Source organism: Myxocyprinus asiaticus, chromosome 16 (genome assembly GCF_019703515.2).
Source record: "Myxocyprinus asiaticus isolate MX2 ecotype Aquarium Trade chromosome 16, UBuf_Myxa_2, whole genome shotgun sequence".
NCBI lineage: Eukaryota > Metazoa > Chordata > Actinopteri > Cypriniformes > Catostomidae > Myxocyprinus > Myxocyprinus asiaticus.
In genome coordinates this window covers 3036173-3058492 of record NC_059359.1, presented here as the reverse complement: position 1 = coordinate 3058492, position 22320 = coordinate 3036173, and the positions used below count along the sequence as shown (strand labels likewise).

The following is a 22320-nucleotide window of genomic DNA, read 5'->3' as shown; positions in this document are numbered from 1 at the left end:
AACGATTTGAGACTCACTTCACTTAAGGAGCACTAGATGTATGAAGCACAAGCAGAACGGTCCAAATCAGTCACTTACACTTACAGTTCTGTCTCGGTTAGGACTCTGCCTTAGAAGTCAGTAGACAGCAAAGCAGCTCACTAGGTTTTGGAACAGAGCTAATGTCTGGCACATCTAGTACTATTATTTTACAAGTGCTAACAAAATGTTGTTTTCTATTATATGTCCTCTTTAGACTTTGACTTTGTTACAAGAGGCAAGGGATAATACAGTCGTCTAGAGCAACAGGAAGACTTGTAAAATGTGTTTTGAGGGCATTTTGAAGCTGAAGTGTAGATGGTTTTGCTTTTAAGCCCTGCCCCATCGAACCTATCCGCAGCACACATTTAAAATGTAGTGGATGTGTTGCGTAATTGAGCACAGATGTAGGGCATGGGTCAAGCGGCTCATGAAAGCATGCGCTTTTCTCGCATGCCTGCTGTTTTTTTACCCCTCCAACCATTTCTTTGGAAATAGATGGGGGTGACATGTGTCTGACAGTAAAAGCAGTCAAAGCAATTACAGACTAGATTGCAGCACATTGTCGAGTTTTCCTTGCTAATGTTTTGGTTTCAGGTCATGACCCTCAGCAGTGTGTGCTGAATAACTGCAGTGACTTATCCCAGTTCCAGCATGCCCTGCGCTGCCGTAAAATAAAGATACATGTCGTTTGTCAACCCTGTTATCTTCATTCGGAGTGAAAAATGGAGACGAGCTCTTTAAAGATGGCTTCAGTTACATGGAGAAAGCGTGATGACGCTTGTGAGAAAGAGATGTATTTTTGACGTTGCAGTTAACTTTAATTTTCCAGACTGCTCATGTCTGATATATTACATTGCATGCAGAGCTGACTGGGTGTTAGATGGTTTAAATCAAGTGTGTCTTAAAGGGATAGTTCACCTAGAACATTCAAGTTCTCTCATAATTTACTGACCCCTCATGCCATCCCAGATGTGTATGACTTTCTTTCATCTACTGAACACAAAGATTTTTAGAGGAATATCTCAGCTCTGTTGGTCCATACAGTGCAAATAAATAGTGACCAAAACTTTGAAGGTCCAAAAGCACATAATGGCAGCATAAACGTAATCCATAAGACTCCAGTGGTTAAATCCATATCTTCAGAAATTATATATAGATGTGGGTGAGAAACAGGTCTTTTTTTACTATAAATTCTCCTTCCTGCCCAGTAGCGTGGCAATATGCACAAAGAATGTGAATTTGCAAAAACAATAGAAGAATGTGGAAGTGAAAGTGAAGATTTATTGTAAAAAAAAAAAAAAAAAGTAATCGGACCACAATTGGCCTTGGCTAGGGCTGTCACGATTATAAAATTTGGTTGACGATTCATTGTCAAACAAATAATTGCAATTATGACAATTAATGCTGCCTTCACGTGCTACGAGTCTCCCACTCGGAAGTTGCACATGAATGACCAAATTTACACTGTTGTTTTTGGAGCTCATTAAAATATTTTAATATGTTTTATTTTTTTAAATATTTATATTATAAAATATTATTTGATATTATATTATGCAATAGTAAAATATTTCTGTACTAATTTCTTCACTTTCATACGTTATTTAACGCTCTTTGATTAAACCCATGAGCCCTTATTTCTTATAAAGCAAAAACCTTTAAGATTTCCTTTCATCTGTTTATCACTCCACAGAAATAGAGTAAGTGTACATCTCCTCCTCTGTCACTGTGTGTCATTAACACTGCATGTATGAACTCCTTTTGACCAGGAACATTTGCCATTACACGATTGTTCAAAGTGAAGCCGAAACGCTTTGCGTTCACTATCAAACTGTATATTTGTTCATTGATATTTTCGTGGGAGCTTGGCGCGAGCCTCTGCTAACTACGCTTGAGAAGTGCTTCATGCGCTCTTGCAGACAGGAGCTGCTCTGGGTGATATTCGCGGCACGACTCAGTGACACTCGGAGTTCAACTGAATGGCACACAAACGCGCCGTTGATGGCATTTATATATTTGCTTAAAATATTTGGGCATTCAAATTTGATTGGAACTTGAAGTGCACAATAATTGTGGTTAACTCAAATAACTGCGGTCAGACGGTTATTTAATAATAGCAACAGGCCTAGCCTTGGCGTTGTGCGCATTCTCCGAAAGACAGAGGTGCAACATCCATTTAACAATTCCTCAGGTGATTTCCTTCCTTCAAACAGTTCAACTGCACAAAAACCCAGTGCTGCTCGATAATAATGGCTCATGTTAATCATTCTGACTGAAATAATTTATAGGGAAGATTATCAGAGAATAATTACTTAAATTTAATTCTGTTTCCCACACAAAGCTAAATTGTATGACCTCAGAAGACTTCAAGCTGGTCTCATGAAATCACGTTAGTATACCTACATTTTGGGAGATTATCAGTTTATAAACACTTTTCGCACTTATGAAATCTAAACAGTTTTACTATAGTGCATAAACTTGTTTTAGCGTTTGCATTACACAACCAACTACTTTTATAAGCTTGTTAAGTGTGTAACCTTTAGCCTCCTCATTAGCGTGCCTGCCTTCCATGCTGGAGACCCCGGTTCAAATCCCGCTCGGAGCAGGTTGAGTAGGACCAGTTACAGTGGTGCCGTGACCCGGATGGTAGTGAGGTTAAGGGGGGTGAGTGTAACTGTAGCTAGCTGGTAGATAGCTGTGTAGTGTGTAAACCTCACTCCCTTGGCCTCAAGAGGCGCACTAGCGACTGACGCTAGAGGCTTTAGCCTCCTCATTAGCGTGCCTGCCTTCCATGCTGGAGACCCTGGTTTGAATCCCACTCGGAGCAGGTTGAACAGGACCAGTTACAGTGGTGTCGTGACCTGGATGGTAGTGAGGTTTAGGGGGATGAGTGTGACTGTAGCTAGCTGGTAGATAGCTGTGTAGTGTGTAAACCTCACTCCCCTGGCCTCAAGAGGCGCACTAGCGACTGACGCTAGAGGATGTAGCCTTTAGCCTCCTCGTTAGCGCACCCTCCTCCCATGCCAGAGACCCCAGTTCAAATCCTGCTCGGAGTGGGTCGAGTCAGACTGGTTACACACTTGTGATATAAAGGACTGGGGTATGAGTCCTGAAGAGCACACAAGACGACATGTGAGCCGAAAGTGTCATAGAAACCACAAAATGACGTAGTTGCTTTTTTCATCTCACATTTGCTTTTTCTGACACTATTGGTTAGGTTTAAGGTTTAGGGTAGGGAGGTTGGTTTTGTTAGTTTGGGTTAAAAAACAACTCTCTTTTAGCGCCACACAGTGGACATTTCACCTCGGAACTGCCACGATACGTGTAATGGACCACATAATGTCATTTTGCAAAAATGTTGCCACAGTCACGTTATTTTCATTAGATCAGGCCGGAAATCTTGGAATATAGTATAGTCGTATGGGCTTCTTTTATGGTGCCCTAATGGTGCTTTGTGTTTTATTTATATTCTTCAGCAAGTACAAAAAGACCCAAAGAAGAAATCCATTTTCTTTAGCTAGCTGTCTCTCTCTTGTTGAGTATGATGTGAACTCTGTCGCTCTGATACTGTGAGGTCTCTGACTGATTATCATTTCTGTCTTCAAGTCCCTCTGGATGTCGTTCACCTGCACTGAGCTTGACTAAAAATAATTTTCCCTCTCGCTCTCGTTCCTGTTTTCTCGAGATTGAGCTAATCAGCCGAGCTACTTACCTGTTCTCTGCATGAACATGAGACAGCGGGCAGTCAATTAAAATTCCCTGCATCTGACGAGCATCAACTGCTTTAACAACTCCGTCTCGACTGAGGGAAGCATCACTTTTGCATTTGTTTGTGTGTGTGCATTTCATTTTGAGAAGTCATGGAATCATTAGCGATTGCTTTAAGACTATAAAAGCACGCCTTCCACTTTAATCTCATTTAAAAAAATGCAGCAATAACTTGTGTATCTATTTAAATAAGAAATACATTACGAATGACTTATCTTGCATTTAAATATTTTAGTCAATAAAATGACAAATACCACATGTTGTTATCAAAGTTTTTTGTCTTATTAGCGTGATCTGCTTTACCCTATATTCACTGGCCGTCTACGGAATAAATATTGATTTAATATAAAAAAAAAAAAAATTGACAGGATGCTTCATTGGGATTCTTTGAATATGTTTATTATGGAAAACTAGTTTCCTACTGCACAGTATACACTGTATACTACTATTCTGTAAACAATTGTTGGTTAAACATTAGACATTATTCCATGATAAGTTTTAAACGGAAGTATGCTACATTTTTATCATGTAACTTCATGTGGTAAAAATTTGTATTTTCTCAATGTGGTTATTTTGTATTTTTTAAATCAGTAAACAAACTCTATTCTGCATAAAAAGAAAGAGTTGCATGTTAGCATGCTAGTTAGTGCACTCTTTGTTTTGCGTACAATCATCCTAATATATAGTTGAATAAAAAAGGCACAGCCCATATAGTCTACAAGCCTCTGGTCTGAATAAACGAACGCCCTCCAAGCATCTTCCACAGATAATGACACATTCCTACTGAGATACAAGTGCACTCGACAGGTGGCGAGATTGAACATTGTCTGATGTGAGAGTTATTAACAATTACCATTTGTATTTCATGTCAAAGCGTTCTGTTGTGTCTAATGTTGAAGCCAGTCCTGTACCCTGCACCCCATCAAACAGTGTTTCCACGTCTCACCCAGTAAACATCTGTATCTGACTTCAGTGCTTGGCTATTTAACGCCCTCCTACCTGACCTGGAACAATTAGCAAGGGGTCCCGATGAAACGGCGGTAGATGATACTGATCAGTCACTTGAGAATGAAGAGGTTAAACAAATGCCCGTCTGGTCTGTCGCTCTGCCACGCCCATTTTATCAAGTTCTTCGTCTTGGCTTGTTGCCGGCTGATTAGCGTTGAGTTGAGGGTCCTGTCTGCATGGGTAACTGTCTTTAGGGCTGGGTAATAACAAATGAAAAAATCTCAATATTTGTCAGCCTTTTTACGATATTCAATATATATATATATATATATATATATATATATATATATATATATATATATATCAATATTTTACGTATTTATATTGTACATTTATAATTGTACTTGTATATTGTATATTTAGGGGTTCAAGCCCAAAGAGTTGAAACCCTATTGTATTTGTAAGGATTATTACTGATCGTTTACTTAATTACTAAAGCTGATCGCGTTTCACGCGCTACAGTGAAAAAAATTATAATAATAACATTTTGGGTCATAACTCTTGAACCGTAAGTCCTAGGAACAAAATAAATTTTCCTGTGATTCTTTGCGTCATGGCGAATCTTTTGGAATACCATAAAATTTTTGCCCCGTGCTTTTGCTTTCCTGTTTGTTTGAAAAAAAAACAAAAAAAAAAAAACGAACTAGTCCTAGGACGTTCGCCCGATCGGAACCAAACCAATGCAGAAAGATTCAGAGTCCCAATATGAAAAGTTTTCAAAGGAATTTTGAACTTTCGATTCATCGATTTAAACGTACATAGTGGGCGTGGCCACTTCTACAACACGGTTATAAATCATGAATGGAATGAGATATCACCAGGTTTGGTTAACATATGTATGGGGTCATTCTGAGTACACACAAAAATAAATGCGTGCCTCTGCCTTTTGGTGGCGCTATAATAATAATAAAAAATAAAAAAATGGCTCTAACTATGGAACCCTTGGTCTGATCAATATTTTGCATGCAGTGTCTTTGTCCAAAGTGCCATCAGTGTATATGAGGACAGTCTCATATCTTATAAAACATGGCCGCCATCGACCAATCAAATTTTACTGCTGTGTTTCACTACAACTTTGCCTCAAGAAACATTGGTGTGAATGAAATCGTTTATTAAATATTTAAGATTATTTAATAAAAACTTCTTTTTCAAACCGTTCGCCCGATCGGTACCAAACCAGTGAAGAGAGATTCTCTGGAAAAAGTCATCGCAATGGTACGCCAAAACGTTCAAAGTGGGCGTGGCCACATTTACTTAAATGGTTAAAACTCTTGAACAGAATGAGATATTATCACCAATTTCTGGACATTTCTGTAGGACGTCAGTCTGACATCTTTTTTGCACTTCTGCCTCTTGGTGGCGCTATAACAGTTATGAATGTAAAACATGCCATATTTCTGTCCTACCTAACATGATGGCTCTGAAAAATTAAGGCACTTTATTATTGTTTTAGGTGCTAATGGACTGTCTAATTATTACTTAATATTGGTTGCATACATACTTAAAGGACCATAATAGCATGAACCCCGTTAATTGCTGTTCCTTTTTTTTATATATATTACTGCAAATAAATACTATAAAGAGAATTTTGGGTGAAATAATAACTTTTTTTTTCTATTGATTTTTGGGTGAAATACAACCTGGTTATTGTTTCGTGAGATTTACCCAGCTGGTGTTTTAGGTATGAAGCTCAGACCAGTTATGCAATGATAGTGAATGTGATTTACATGTGAGTCACTAGATCTGTGCACACTGCCCAGAGGAAAACCATTTTACTAGTGGTTTTTTTTGTGTGATTGTGTGTGTGTATCGGATTTGTGTGTATTTGTGCATCCCTGTGTCATGCTCTCCATTAGCCGATGGATTGGGGTTGGGAAATTTGATTCGGCCGGCTCAAAACAACATAATTAATGTAATTTTCTTGATAGCATGTGGGATCACCTGACATTTGAAGGACTGTGACGAATATATAATCTGACTGGTGTGCATGAAGCAGACTGCTTGTCTGAGGGTGGCGTCCGCCAGCATCTTAATGTGGAAAACAGCAACCTGCCCAAACGCATGTACTTAAAGGAAAGACATTCTTTTTCCAGAGAGCATTCTATTGGACAACCATTTGGATATGCCCCATGAGGACAAGATGATGTCTTAAATGTATACTATATCTGCCAAAAGGTTAAATATGTCAACTAGTTATTGATAAACATTCACAAAAATATTGTGTATCGTTTAACATAAGCCTACAGTCCACAGCAATCCATTTTTTTATTGAGTTTGCCAATCTGACCGAAGGAGAATTAATGGCTGTTCTTACAGGACATCTGTTTGTGCCTGTTTGTGCTTGGTTGTGTTGGTCAGATGGTATCTTGTGCCATTTGAACCCTGCATTTAAAGTAGCACTTCAAGCTTTAATTGCTTGGATGCTATGAATATTCCTTATAACAGAATTTATGTACGGTCAGGGAGCTCTTGCATTCCTGACTCTTGCATTGTATTCAAAGTGAAAAAGACTGCGTTTAATAAGTACATATATAAGTTTGCATGTGCTGCGTGCTTCATAGTGAATGAGCGGCACTCTGTTGTGTCGCACATTCAAGCATGCACGCAATATGTGTATGGTGGACTGTCTCATCTAAGACTGTGTGGCTGTAAGACAGATTAATTTGTTGTGGTTTCTGCTGGTTTGTTCTCTTGTTTTCCTGTTCTTGTTGTCTCTCCCTCTTTCCTTCTGTAGACTCTTATTATTAACACCAGGTGTCATCATCACTAATGATTAATCATCACTCAGAGAGTGTACCTACTTTATCTCATTAACTGTTTGGGCAATTCAACATTCAACACAACACAGAGTAGATTCAACAGGGCAGCTGCCTGTAGCTCTCTCTCCCGAACTGCCACCTCCAGCTGCCTTTATCCCTCTCGTGGGTTTGATTAGCCTGATTAACCCTCCTCCTTGTCACACGGTGCATTCCTATTTTTGTGCATAATTATTCTCACTGAATTTATGTGTTAAATCAATAGCCTTATTAATTTTATATTACCAGCAGAATTGGTGCAAAAATATCATGAATATTAGATTTAGTTTCCCTCAGTTGTAGTTAGGACCCCTGCTGCAGAAACAGCACTCTGTAGTAAACATTGGCATGTGCCTCGAGGGGTTTGTTTGGGGGAAAGCCAGCTAAGAGCGTACGAGCAGAGGCTTTAATGTGTGAATACTATAACATACTTTCAAAGAGAACACGTTAAACACACGCCGGCGGCAAAGGCGCTGCTTAGATGACTTAAGCTGCTGGTCGGATCAGTGCCGTGGCTTCATATCGCTGTGTGCTTTGAGTCACAGTGACTCAGTCTGTTTCCATGTTTATACCAGACTGTGTTTAGATTGACGTGTTCACCTTGACCTCTGACCTGACCCCTCGGCCCCTGCAGCTCACCAGAAATGTATTACACATCGACTGCAGGGTCGAATCTTTTGTCTGGACGTCATGGGTCATTGGGTTTGGAATGGATACAGTGGTGCATTAATAAACTACCCAAGTAGATTGCCACAATAGCAAAATTTCAGCAGTAGATGCCAATACCTCTACATTTTATATAAACAACAAAATACACAGCAGAAGGTCTTTTAAGCTGCATTTACGCTGCAAGGCCTATATTTTGAAACCTATGTTTTTTTTTGTTTTTTTTTTCTGTCTGTTTACATTCATGACTCGCCAAGACGGATATTTTGACACAAGCAGTTGCATTTCTGCTAGCACTATTCACAGAACATGTGCACAGATATGCATGTGAAAGCAGCCGCCTGCCAGTCAGACAGCACTCGGGTATCGAATTTAGCTGCGACCAATCCTGTTGAAAAGAATGATTTATGCAAAAATTTATATCATGATATTCCTGAAATTTTTGGTCGATAACAATATATATCACAATATGCTTTTTTATTTATTTATTTTTTATAAAAATCATTTTTATTTAAAACGTTGTCTAAAGTAATGGTAGACCAGTTATGTCCATTGCTATAAAACAATGTTATCTATAAAGAAAATATTATTTATTAAAATGTAAGAAATTGTAGACATTAGAGTCATTAAAATATGATTTTCTGTAAAGCTGCTTTGAAATGGTGTATTGTGAAAAGCGCTTTACAAATAAAAATGACTTGACTTAAAATACATGCCGTATAATTTTTAATAATTAGTAGGGCTGTCAATCAATACATTTTTAATCAAATGAATGATATGCTGAGTAAATAATTGAACTAAATACAATAATTGCATACTGTATATCATTAGTTGCTGAAAAAGGCCCCAAATAAAGATATTTCTATATAAATGATACATAATAATTCAAATTAATAGTACAAAAATAATATGTAGCACCTATAGTAAATATAATAACCCTGAGATTCAGATTGAAAAATATATCATTATTGTTGATTAGGCAATGCAAAAAGTGGCTTTGGAAATCGTCTGCGCTAGACGCTGTTGGAGTGTCTCGCTAGTTTTCAGCATCATAAACGCTGCGTTTCTAGGACACTGTGTCAAGTTATAAGTAGTTGAAATTTTGAAAATTTTGTTTCGAGATCCCTGTATTCTGTTGTGCTTTGCCAAGCTGTCAAGAATGTGTTTTTTGTGAGTGGCTCTCATTTTGGGGTTGCGCTGCTTGTATGGTTCGTTGAGGCGTGCTGACTGCCCCCTACTGAGGTGGCTCGTAAAAGCACATGCTCTTCAAGCTTAAATTGCTCTTATGGTAGGAAAATACGTACTTTCATAATGGAATTTACATATGGGTCAGAGAGCATGATAAATTGTAAAATTTTTTATGTGTTATTTTTTTTTACATAATCGCACTAAATTAATGCGTTAAACCAACAGCTCTAATAATTAGTTAACTATTTTATCTACTCTGTATCATTTTAAAATCTAAGCAAAAAGTAGACTTCTATCTCTTTAGTTGAACACATAAGCTTCACCTTCACATAATTGTTTTGGATTTAGCCTTTCTTTGGATACTGGAAACCTTTTCGATGACTATACTACAAACATAAAAAATATAATATGGTTAGAATTGGAACATGCATTACCTACAGTACGATGCGGCGGCATTTTGCGAAACCGTGATAGAACCGATATGCACATTTTTACCGTATATCCCACTCCTTATTGTATTATATATATATATATATATATATATATATATATATATATATATATATATATATATATATATATATATATTTAAGTAGAAGTAGTAGTAGGAGGAGTAGTTATAGAGGTATTGACTTGTACAAGGGTACTAGTACTTTTGACCTTTGCCATGTTCCACACTGTGATGCCCTGACCTTGACAACCATCCATGCTTTGATCACCCGGACACCTTAATTGTGTTTGATACTATGGTGGGATGTTGGAAGTAAGTGTTAGTCGTCTGACACACAGTGTAATAACTCGACTCACTCAATGCTTCTGTTCAGAACTGCACACAGATGGATGGCGTGTAACAGGAGGTTGATTTGCACGCATGCCGTGTGCAGCGTTTACATTTATAGATTATTCATGAAGAGAATACTTTACCCAGGATGTGAAGGAGATGTACTAGCATTGTAAATAATGAATTTATACATACAATCTTTATTTTAGTACTTTCCGATCTATGCCGATTGTGGCAAAGCTGATGTGTGTTTTATATATATATATTATGTTAAAACACTTTCCTGTATCCCAGCTTATTTTGCAGACTCAACTATAAGTAAGCTATTTGTAGGTTGTTCTTGCCAAAAAGTGGCCTGATATTGCAACATTGGCTCAACCAATTAATTTGGAGCAGGACTATCTGTTCAACTAATGGCAGACAGAAATCTGTTTGAAAACAGTCGTTAGTTTTGTAAGTCCATTTGGTGACACTAGTATTGCAGAAATTACACACTTCACCTTTAACACATGGCTTGCTTATTGAGTTGGTTTTACACAACCCGGTTTCATAAACGAACCATTGAACAATGGGCCTCATTCACGAAACATGAGCAAAACAAATGTTTTTGTAAATCGTTCGTAAAGCCGTTCTGACGTAAATTCTCGGATTCATCAAAGTTTTTGTATTTTCAAAACGTTCATTGGAACAAACAAAATTTACACCTGCTCCCGAACACGTATAAATCATGTGCAAGACATCCGAACGTGTTGTGTTCTTTCAGACAAACTGTCATGACTACATTTTGATAGAAGTGAAATTAAATAAGTAATGTAAAAATTAACTAATAATTAAATGAGTGAAATTAACCTTAAAATATAAGTATAGTTTTTTTCCCAACTCTGCTAATCGTTTTTCCAGATGTGTGTGATTTTTCTTGAAAAAATGTATGCCCTCTAACGTGACTGGTTGGACAGTTTTTTTGTTTTGTTTTTTTGATATGAGATCAATAATACAGGTTTCATAATTTAGTATAGGCATTGGTAAACGCGTTTAGTTGATAACATACATGTATGGTCAGTGCTAATGCTGTTAAATCTATAAAAAAACACATCGTGGCAGTGACGTGCACAGACCTTAGCAGGGACAGGGGCGGAAGCGCAATTTTATTTTATTTTTTGAATGAGTAGTAATTATAAATACTTAACTAATTTCTTTGCTTTTTGAGTATTTAACCATTTTCTTGTATATATATATATATATACTGTACAATATATCACAAATAATAGCCTGTTCTGTTTTATTTCTCACAAAAAGCACCATGGTAATACACTTGTTTACTTATTTATTTTCAGACATGGTCTGTGATAACCCCATGTTTATGACATGTGTCATAGTAAAACCATGGTATTTATTCAAGTACTTTGGAGTATTATGACAGTATCATAAAATGTGAACATGATCAATCATTCAGTACTATGGCATTACCCTGGTAACATGGTGCACGGTGCGAAGGCGCGATGAGAATGTGCGTGCGCGAGGCGATCGACTGTGTTCCACGAATGCTACAGGGTCCTTGAATAACTCATAACATGCGAGTAAGGGCAGCCGGTTAAGATTCTTGTGCCTCCTTAGGGTATGATGGTGCCCTCCCTAGGGAGTTGGTGCACAGTATGCGTATAGGGAGCTGCGGTACTGTGATAGCCTAACGGTATTTTTCTGAAAGTGATTAGTCTAATGGCTTATTAGTTTCAACAAAACCAAACTGACTTTGGTTGAACCTGACAGCTCCTTCAGTATGTTAATATTCTATAAAACACGAATTGATCACTGAAAGCGATTATAATCCAATTATAATTAATAAATCTGTCCAAACTGCCGGTGCACGATGTCGGAAATGCGGTAGCAATCGAGTGTTATTCTTTTGATGAACTTACAACACAATACATGGAGTGGACTTTTTAATCTGACCTGTTACTCATCTGAGGTAACGGCACTTCGATGTTCCGGGGCGAATTCAAAACTGCATTTTTTGCTTTCTTGAAGGGCACTGCTGCGTGAGGGGACACCACTCGAAAGCTCAATAAACGAAAGTGAGAAAATTAGTCTTTTCTCGAAGGGCCCTTCCACAAGACAGTTACAGAAGGGTACATTCATACAGTAATGCCATGTTTCCTTCAGAGTACTCACTTCAAGGGCTCTGCACTTCGGAGTGAGTATAGGGCATAGGGAGGATCACTTGCGATTGGAATCCCACCCCGATCTGCTGTAGCGCGCACTCTTAAAGGCACCTCTGCTTAATTTTCTTTAATACGCCGCGATTTAGAAAGAAATCTCATAATAACACATTATTACTCTTATTGCGAGATTATTTCGAGATTTTAACTTTGTTTTATTTTACTATTTTAATTTAATTATTAACATTTCTCCCCTTTTTCTGGACGACCAAAAGGGCACCTTTAGATTTGTGAACGAAAGGGGCAGGGGCTTGTACCCCTGCTGCCCCCGTTCTGTGCACGTCAGTGCATCACGGGCAGGTGGAAAAAATAGAAAAAGCCTGCACACTGTCGTATAGCTTGCAAATCTGTAATATCTCACAGCGTTTCGATCAAATCACTTCTTCAGTCGTTTTATTAATTTCTCTGAAGGTTTTTCCAGTTGCAAGTATATCGCTGTTACCATCATGATTTACTCGAGAAGTTTCACAAATGATGATGGCGATGCACTGCGAACTGAACCAGAGAAGGTTAATGGTGGTGGACATCCTCCTCCCGGCGTGAACGGGAGGAGGAACTGTTTCATTCAGAAATGACAGCAAAAACATCCGATGACAGTAAGTTCCTCTCTTTTTTTGAGACTTCATTGTGATTGCTAAATCAAAATATTACGATGTAAATGCACTTCATTCATAAAAACTATTTCATTACTGTTCTGCATAGATGTTAACAGCATTTACTATTGAGTCTGGTGACTTTAGAAGTTTAACCTAACCATGAAGTCTAACCCCTTTTTCAAACCCTAAACCTAAATAAAGTGTTGAATAGGAGGCTAGATAAAATTTGATGTCTGTATTGTATTGATTTGAAATTCTGTTGGTTGATTGGTTGGTCTGAATGGAAATGAAAGTCTTACCTTTTCGTACAAACCAAGTTTTATAATATGTTACAATTTTGCCATCTCGTACGAATCATTACGAGTTGTCATTAGACTATGTTGGTGTAACACCATGAATTTTATGAATACACCTCTATGTAACTCATTTTTTAAATTTCTATATATTAACTACAAATAACATTGCAGCGCAAGTCATATGGTTTGAAGCTGAATAAATGGCAGGATTGTCATTTTTGGGTAAGTTATTTAAATATTAACAGCCTATTTTAAAACTGTGGGTTATACAAGTCATATTTAGCTAAATGGACCTAACCAGTGTTTGTTTTTGCCTCTATTTGCTCCTAAATGCAGTGATTTGAGAGAGCAGATTTGCAGATTTGCCTGGGGTGAGATGGCCTGTTATCTTTGAGCCTGAAGTCTTTATCGGATAATTAAACATGCATTAAAAAGGGTCAGTAGCTTTGGACTTGGGTTAAATGCCCAGCATGCACTTGTTTAGGAGAGCTTTGCATAGTAAATAAATGTGTCTGTGCTGTTAAAGCAATAGTTCACCCAAATAATGCGGGTTGAGGGTAAGTAAATAATGACACAGCATTAAATTTTTGGTGAACTATACTTTTAAGCAGGGCTTTTCTGTGGTTTTTGACTGTATTCCTCATATGTTGCCTCTCTGTATCAGATGAAATGCCCAGCGTGCTCTCATGCTTCAGTTGAACTCCTGCGTGACTGTTAGGATTCATGTCTGTTCGCTGTCATGCACCGGAACACGCTCACACTGTCGGGAGAAACAGAGCGTGTGCTGATGCTCCCTTCGGCCTCTCAAGCTGCGGTCTATTTGTTTGAATGGTGTTTATGTGATACGACTATCTCTGTCATGTGTCATGTGTGTGGTACACAGCAGTGCCTAGAGAAGGAGAAGCCAAACACTGCAGTAAAGAGCAGTCGGGCTGATAGTGACTTCTACTGTGGACAAAATAGATAGAGGGGGATGTAGTTGCTTTACTGTATGAATAATTTTAGATAAGTGGAACAGCAGTGGCAGTTCCTTTGAAGGAATATTCCAGGTTCTAAACAAGTTAAGCTCAATCGACAGCACTTGTAGCATAATGTTGATTACCACAAATTAACCCTTTAAGCTCTGAAGGTGTATTTAAAGATTTCCTGTTTCAGTGTCATACCCAAAATTAAAGGCTTACACCTCGACAAAAAAAACAAAAAACAAAAAAAAACAAGGAGGGTCAAGTGTTTAGTATCATTGTAAAAAAAACTTTTCAAATATTTTTATGATATAGAATATGATACATTCTGAGACTTTCAGCCTAAGAAACTGCTAAAAAAAATCACACAAAAAAAATGTCTGAATACGTCTCCAAACAAATACAACATAATAATTGTACATAAGAACTAATTACACAACCTTTACACAGTGACTAAAGGTTTGCATAGCATGCAGACATGATTTTAGTCATGAGATTTCACAGAATGAGTTTTATTCTGTGTCATTTGAGTCATCATTGAGTCTGTGTCATGTATTTGGCGCCATCTTCTGGTGGCCATATGTAACATTGTGCTTCGTGTGGATTATCTAATGATCTATGCATCTGATTACCTTGTGTGTGGGCTCGTTTGAAAGATAATCACCTCCTCTAAGTAAATGTATGTGATATTTTATGTTCTGTTTATTTTTCGTGAAGTTATATTTGATATATTTTATAGTTTATAAGCAAAAACATGGCATATAAGCAACACCAACATAATTGCCTAAGACATATACTTAGCTATTACTCACTATATTTTTGTCTGTGACTAAAACAAATAGGCTGGTTGTATTCTATGCTCGGATATGCAGGCAGTCGAGCTTAAAAGGTAAAAAAAAAAAAAATGAGGTTACAGTGAGACGTTTACAATGAAAGTCAATGGGGCCAATTTTTGGAGGCAGAAATGTGAAGCTTATCATTTTATAAAAGCACTTACATTAATTCTCCTGTTAAAACTTGTGTATTTTTTGAGCTGTAAAGTTGTTTAAACCGATTACAGGGTTTATGGCGTTACGTCACCATGGCAACAGAGTTGTGAAATTGGAGATAACTTTACGCACAAAAAAATAGTCAGTAATTTTATCAAAATAATATTATTAACATGCATATTGTTTATGTCTTGTGGCTATACTTTTAAAACAGTGAGTATTTTAACGTTTACGGATTGGCCCCATTGACTTCCATTGTAAGTGCCTCACTGTAACCCATATCTTTGCTTTTTAAAAAAGTCTAAATACATTTTTTGTGGTAATAATCAACATTATGCCAAAAAAGCTGCTGATTGAGCTTAACTTGTATTGAACACAGAATATTCCTTTAAATGAATGCATTTTTATCCCACCTGAAAGCCCGGCTTCTCTACATGATGACTGGTTTTGAATGGGCGACTTCGCAACAAACAGTCAATAATTGAATCGGTGATGTAACGTAAAAGCACCACTGTCGAGTGTGTGTTCGGCACTTGATATACACATGCAGTTATTTACAATCTGACATAACACATTTAATTTAGCTTTCATAATCAGATTGTTTGCCTATTTTGTTGCAAATCAGCTTTGATCTTATTGAATGATTTTCATTAAGTAATTGCACTGTTTGAGTAGTGGTTTGAGCAGTTTTCGGGTGGAACATGGCAGATACCAAAAACAATAGTCTGTGTTTTTCCCACTTTTGAAAAGCACCAGCCGCCACGATATTTGTCACTAACTAGTAAACTGTTGCTCAAGTACACTGCAAAAAATATTCTTAACAAGTGCTTTTGTCTTGTTTTCCAGGAAAAATATCTAAAAACCTTTGAAACAAGATAAAACAAAGTTTACTAAATTCTCCATTTTTGGTGGAAGGAAAGTGATTCAATGTGTATACGAGATGTAAACTTAGCAAAATCAATGCGTTTTCAGCAGAAAACATATTTGTGTTGATGTGGTTTTTGTCCCTTTACGATGCAAATAACATAAAGCAGTCAGACTGATAGTCACACAAAAATACAGTATATCTACTAGAGGTCAACCTATAGTGGATTTTGCTGATACGATAACTAAGGTGGTGGAAAAGGTAGATAGCCAATTAATCGGCCGATAGTTTTTTTTAAGATTTCTTAGTCTTTCCTTACTATGATGGGCACAGACATTGAGGCTACAAGAGTCCAAAATTAATAAAATCCCAAAAGCAGTTTATTGTGCAACCAAAATTCCAATAATAATCAGATTTAGTGCATAACATGGGACTTTCAACTATAAACATGCCCAAAATTCACCGGGCATTGTATTAAAAAAATTATAGAGTCTTTGCTCCATTACAAAGTTCCAAATGCAAGTATTTAACAAATTAAGATTTTTATAGCCTATATATTCACCAGATGAAGAGTTTTGTGTGTGTGTGTGTGTGTGTGTGTGTGTGTGTGTATATATATATATATATACACACACACAATTTTACCAGATAAGGTTTATTGTTGAAGAATAAAAAAAATGAGGAATAAAAAATATACTATCGGAAACTATCAACATAGATTTTTGCCGATAACTGATAGTTCCAAAAAGCAACTATCGGCACCGATTAATCGGTAAAACCAATATATCGGTCTACCTCTAATATCTACTACACTATAGTAGTGTAATGGTATAGCAAAATCTCTACCGCTTCATACATTTCTCATTCTCACAGTATATACCGTTCTACCACCCAGCCATACAATTCACAATAACATGCTGAGATGGTGTTATTTTAAAAGCATTTCTCTTTAGTGCATCATGCTAAATTCTCCGAACTTATGTGACCTTCTGTAAGATGATGGAGGACGGCTGTTAAATTTTGAAGTAGACTCTCTGAAAGATCTCACTCTTATCCTTTCTTTAAAAAGAACTGCTCTGAAATGACAAGATGGCTTACAGAGAACCATGTGGGAGTGTTCTCATCCACACACACTTATACACACTTATCTGTCTCTACAGCGAACAATGAAAGAATTCTCACACTCTGTGATCCCTCAAGCTCTCCGGGAAGAGAATGTGTTTTCAGCGGGCATAATCCAAGAGCTGACAGCATCATTACTGGTTTCTCACCAGGGGTGTTAAGCACTGGAGTAATTACAGTATACTACTATTACTATACTTAAAAGTGAAGTGTGTATATATATATATATATATATATATATATATATATATATATATATATATATATATTTTTTTTTTTTTTAAATAGGCTACTATGCCAGCTTAAAATGCAGTGACATCTATGGAGTTATTCCATGTCAAATCAACCAAAATGTTGATATTGTTTATACTTTTTCTGAAAAAAAGATAAACATTAAATATAAATTTCATAGGTCAATATTTACTAAGTGATGCATTATTTTGTAGAGGGGGGTCTACTTAAGAGCCACATGCGTTACTTATTATTAATAATAGTGAAGAAAAGAGATTTGGACATTATTGTTTTTATGTGAATAAATAAAGGCACATTTCTAGTTTAAACATTACTTGTATGTCAGACCTTTGTTTTGTTGGACAAGAAAAACTAGCTTCATAAAATGTGACCCACATTTGGTTTTCGTCCATTGAAAACTTTTACAATTTACTCATGGAGCCACATTGAGGGCCCCATATCTCTGGGATTTTACCGTATTGGGCCTTAAAAATGCAGATACAAAAAGTAAAGTTTGTGCTAAACCAGAATCTAAAAGTATAGTAAGATATCTCTAATATTTCTGAAGTTATTGGCACTCCAACTTTGAAAAAACAAGCCAAAAACTCGCACCATTGGAATATAATGTAACAGGCAGTGTTGAAGTCAACTGATTTTATTAATAGACCTACCTATCTCTCTGTAAAAATATAACAATGATGCTGCAAACTTCTAAGGTTATTTTGTTTTACCTGTAGTTTTGCTAAAAAATCACAGGCAAATTTTAAAAAAAATTTTATATATATATATATATATATATATATATATATATATATATATATATATATATATATAAAGGGAAAAACCTTGGCAACTTTTGCGTGTACTGTCTGCCACGTGAACCGCATCGACGTGCCCTGTGTTTGATACCAGTGCCGTGTCCTAGCCACGACATGACGCTTCTTCTACCACAGTTGTACAGAGTGGTTATCTGAGTTATCGTAGACTTTGTCAGTTCAAACCAGTCTGGCCATTCTCTGGTGACCTCTCTCATCAACAAGGCGTTTCCATCCACAGAACTGCCGCTCACTGGATGTTTTTTTATTTTGGCACCATTCTGAGTAAATTCTAGAGACTGTTGTGCGTGAAAATCCCAGAAGATCAGCAGTTACAGAAATACTCAAAACCCACCCATCTTAAATGTGATTTCTCTGCCAGCCAGGAGAACACATTAAAGAGCGTGTTTGGGCAGTTCTTGGAATCAAAAGCAAATATCTCCTCTTGTCAGTTAACACTGTTGTTTATGTTGTTAACCTCCATTGAATTAACTGTGTTAGACTTGAAAGCGTATACTGCTTATAAAAGAGCCCTTACATGAATAGCATTTGTTCGCTTATGAGCTTTGAATCGTTTGTTGGCAGAGGATGTTTGAGCAATGCTAACAATATCGAACAGTTTCTTTTCTTGTAAGATCAGTGCGACCATGGAACGAATCAGCGTTTTGGCCAGAGTTTGATTCTGTCTGGTCATTACATAATCTACAGCACAGAGAGACTAATAAGAAAAATCCCAAATGAGATCTCTTTAATTTCTCAGCTGTTTCTCCTATACAGTATATGACTTAGAGAGCACTGTGGAAAAGATCTCCTGCTTCTCAGATGTTTCTCCTAAAAAAAATTCAGAATAGATCACGATGTCTCAAACTGTGATGAGATTTGTCAAGAGTTGTCAATATGAACTCAAACATTTCTCATTAAATTGTTCCCCAAATGATCTGAGCTATACATTCCATATTATCTAATAACCGCTTTAAACTCTTAAGGCGGTCGCACACCGGACGAGAAGCGCCACGTCGTGGCGAGGAGACGGCACTGGTATCAAACACAGGGCACGTCGATGCGGTTCACGTGGCAGACAGTACACACACAAGTTGCTAAGGTTTTTCCCTTCTTAAAGAATGAACAAGGCTAGAGTAAATAATATATGCCCATTGATAATGATTTGGGTCGAATTTAATGGAAATATCCGAGTTGCGTTCCGTGGCGCGGTAGGAATTTGAGCAGCCTCTGGAGTTGTAGGTGGGCACCGCCAATAGACAGCGAGTGGCATATGTACGCAAATAGTTTTTCTAAAAATGTATGTCCACATATGTGGACAACGGGACCAAGTTGTGAAATTTTTAATAATACCAAGCTATTGAAAATCAGATTTTTTTTAAATCAAATTGTTTATTATGTTTCCAGGAGTGTTGATTATTCATGTTACAGACATTACATCAGAAATTATCATAATTAATTCAGATACAAAGTAATGTCCAGCATCATCCAATCACTGTCAACCATGTTAAAATAAAATGATACATTATAAATTGTGAATCTATGTACTGATTATCATTGTCACATGTCTGTCAAACATGTTGAGTGATCCAAACATCATCTGCAGCCTGAAACTGAACTTTTGATCAGATTTTAGGAGTGAATACACTTAACTGCATAGAGAGCTATTAGATGCTCCCTTTCTCCCTATTTAGTGAATGACTTAACCTCCAGTGTGCTGTCTGTCTGCACTGATCTCAGAACAGTTTGAAATGCACCTTATTTTCATCCTAACTCCATACAAAGCCTCTGAAAGCAACATTGTCCAGTTTTTTAATGCATCCATTAATTCTCAATGTGATAATGCAGTAAATATAGGATATTTTAATTGAAACTTAGCATACAGTCCATGTACGTGATTATTGTGTTTAACAGCGTGCCGTTTCGCAATAAATCGCTCAAAATTTTAAAATGGCATATCGGATGAAACTTGAGGCCCTAACCTTTTGACTCAAACAGGTTTCAATGTAAAAACTTAATTCAGTTTCTTACCAGATGTAGTTTTGTTGGCATTCAACCGAACACAAACTCCGCTGCGATTGGCACCATGTTGTTTGGTCAGATAACTCTGTGCATTGAAAGGTTAACCCTTTACTGACAGCCCAGGGTCTCCTGAACCGAGATCAGTCAGTTTAAATGAAATTATACGTTGTGTATAGGGAAGCCAAAATTCAATGTCGCACAAGGTTAAGTATGTCAACAGTTTTATATTCAGTTTTGTTTGTGGGTCATTGACAAATAAGGTTTTCCAAGAATGTAAAAAATATGCAGTATTTGTATATATGTATATATATGCAGTACTGCGCAGACCCATCAGCGGCATACTTGAAGCAGTGTATGTCAGTTAGAAATTTTGTCCAACTTGAGACGCCGCTATCGCTGCGTCACGTGACATATGCCATCAAAGTACCGCGAGAGCGATTCGAGACCAGCCGTCTGGCTCAGCTGCTGCAGTTTCTCCAGAGGAACTGCACGAGCTCTGAATGACAACACAGCATATTCACAATTGGCCAGACTCAAAAGGTGATTCAAAACGTGTTTTCTGGGCTGTGTTCACAATTGCATACTTCACATACTGCTCTTACTACTTCTGCTGTATCAGTGTTTGACAGAAATAAGAGTAGTATGGTAGTATGCCATTACCAAGGTGTTTATTCTGACACCTTCTGTTCCGCTAAACTCTCACAGATCCGAGTACATCATGTTTATATCATGTTATATTATGTTTATCATTGTAATACCAAGTTTATTCATTAAAATAAAAGCATTGAAAAAATATTAAAATGTTTTTTGTTATTGAAATAATAGAGGCTTTTATTGGACTTTCTCTGTACACGCACTGTATTAAGCAGCACATAAACCTTTCAAATGTAAAATGTAAGGATCTGAATTCCACTTCGTCTGCAAACATTGTGCGATCTTCCGTGACTGGTGTAGGTTCAGCGCACGACGGGAAGGGGTCTTTTCAACCCCTTCCTCGACTGCAGCCGGAAAATCTCTTATTTGTATTTATTTATTTTTCCCGTCTATGGACAGTTACATCACTTGGACAGTTTTGACTTCAAGCTCAAATGTCTTTGAACTCAGAAATTGAAACATATCGATCATATTCGATAGTATAGTCAAGTCATTGTTTTGTGTGAATATATCTGGTATTTCAAATCATAATATTTTCAGTACAGCATACCTTTGGAATTGCAAATGGGCCCCTACATTTACATACAGCTGCAAAAGTAAATGTTTTTGAGGATAGCTGTGCTTTTAAAGCCTAATTGTACAAGCAGCAATCTGCCCTCCTGTGTCCTTGTAGAGTCATTTGAATTCTGATTGGAATAAAAGATTAATTTAAAAGTTTGTAATGGCATTTCCTCAAAACTCCACTTCAGTGTATGAGCTCCGGAAGGGTTTCCGTTGAATAATTTTCCAAAGAGTGAGCCACCTTACGTAATCCGTCTGTATATGCGCTTCCAAACCTCGGAGGGCTCGTTGTGCATGCCTGTGGTGTATTCAAGCATGCTTGCATTTTTGTGCTGAGAAAAGAGTCAGCAAAAATCCCTCAGACATGTGGCTACTTTGCCTGCTTTTCACTCGCAGCTAAGTGAGGATTTGTTTGTTTGTGTCCCACTCCTGCCGTTAGAGCACCGTGGACCAGAAATAAAACACCCCCCGCCATGGCACCAGCTCTCTGACATTTTCCCGATGCAAGGAAGGCGCTGGGGTGGAATGGAGCTGTTTGTGCTTGTTCTATTTGCAACACTTCTTCAGTGTGTAAACAAGATACATTGTTAAACGTTTAAAAAGTGGGTTGTGTCAGTGTGTGTGTGTGTGTGTGTGTGTGTGTGTGTGCGCGAGTAAGAGATAGTTAAAGAGAGAATATAACTGTGAATGTAATTCTGAATGTTGCAGGTGTTTAAGATGGGATGTAGCCTAATTGTATTTGTAAACTTTTTAATGTATGTTTCTGG

General features: G+C 37.3%; 1 protein-coding gene and 1 long non-coding RNA gene across 3 annotated transcripts in view; both read left to right on the top strand.

Annotated features, from left to right (window-relative positions):
• LOC127453596 (mannosyl-oligosaccharide 1,2-alpha-mannosidase IA-like) overlaps positions 1–22320 on the top strand; it is a 278918-nt gene that overhangs the window by 52059 nt on the left and 204539 nt on the right. The window lies entirely within an intron of this gene.
• On the top strand, positions 12757–13768 carry LOC127453600 (uncharacterized). The gene is made up of 3 exons (XR_007899430.1): positions 12757–13036; positions 13504–13554; positions 13669–13768. It is a non-coding gene; the product is annotated as an uncharacterized LOC127453600 (long non-coding RNA).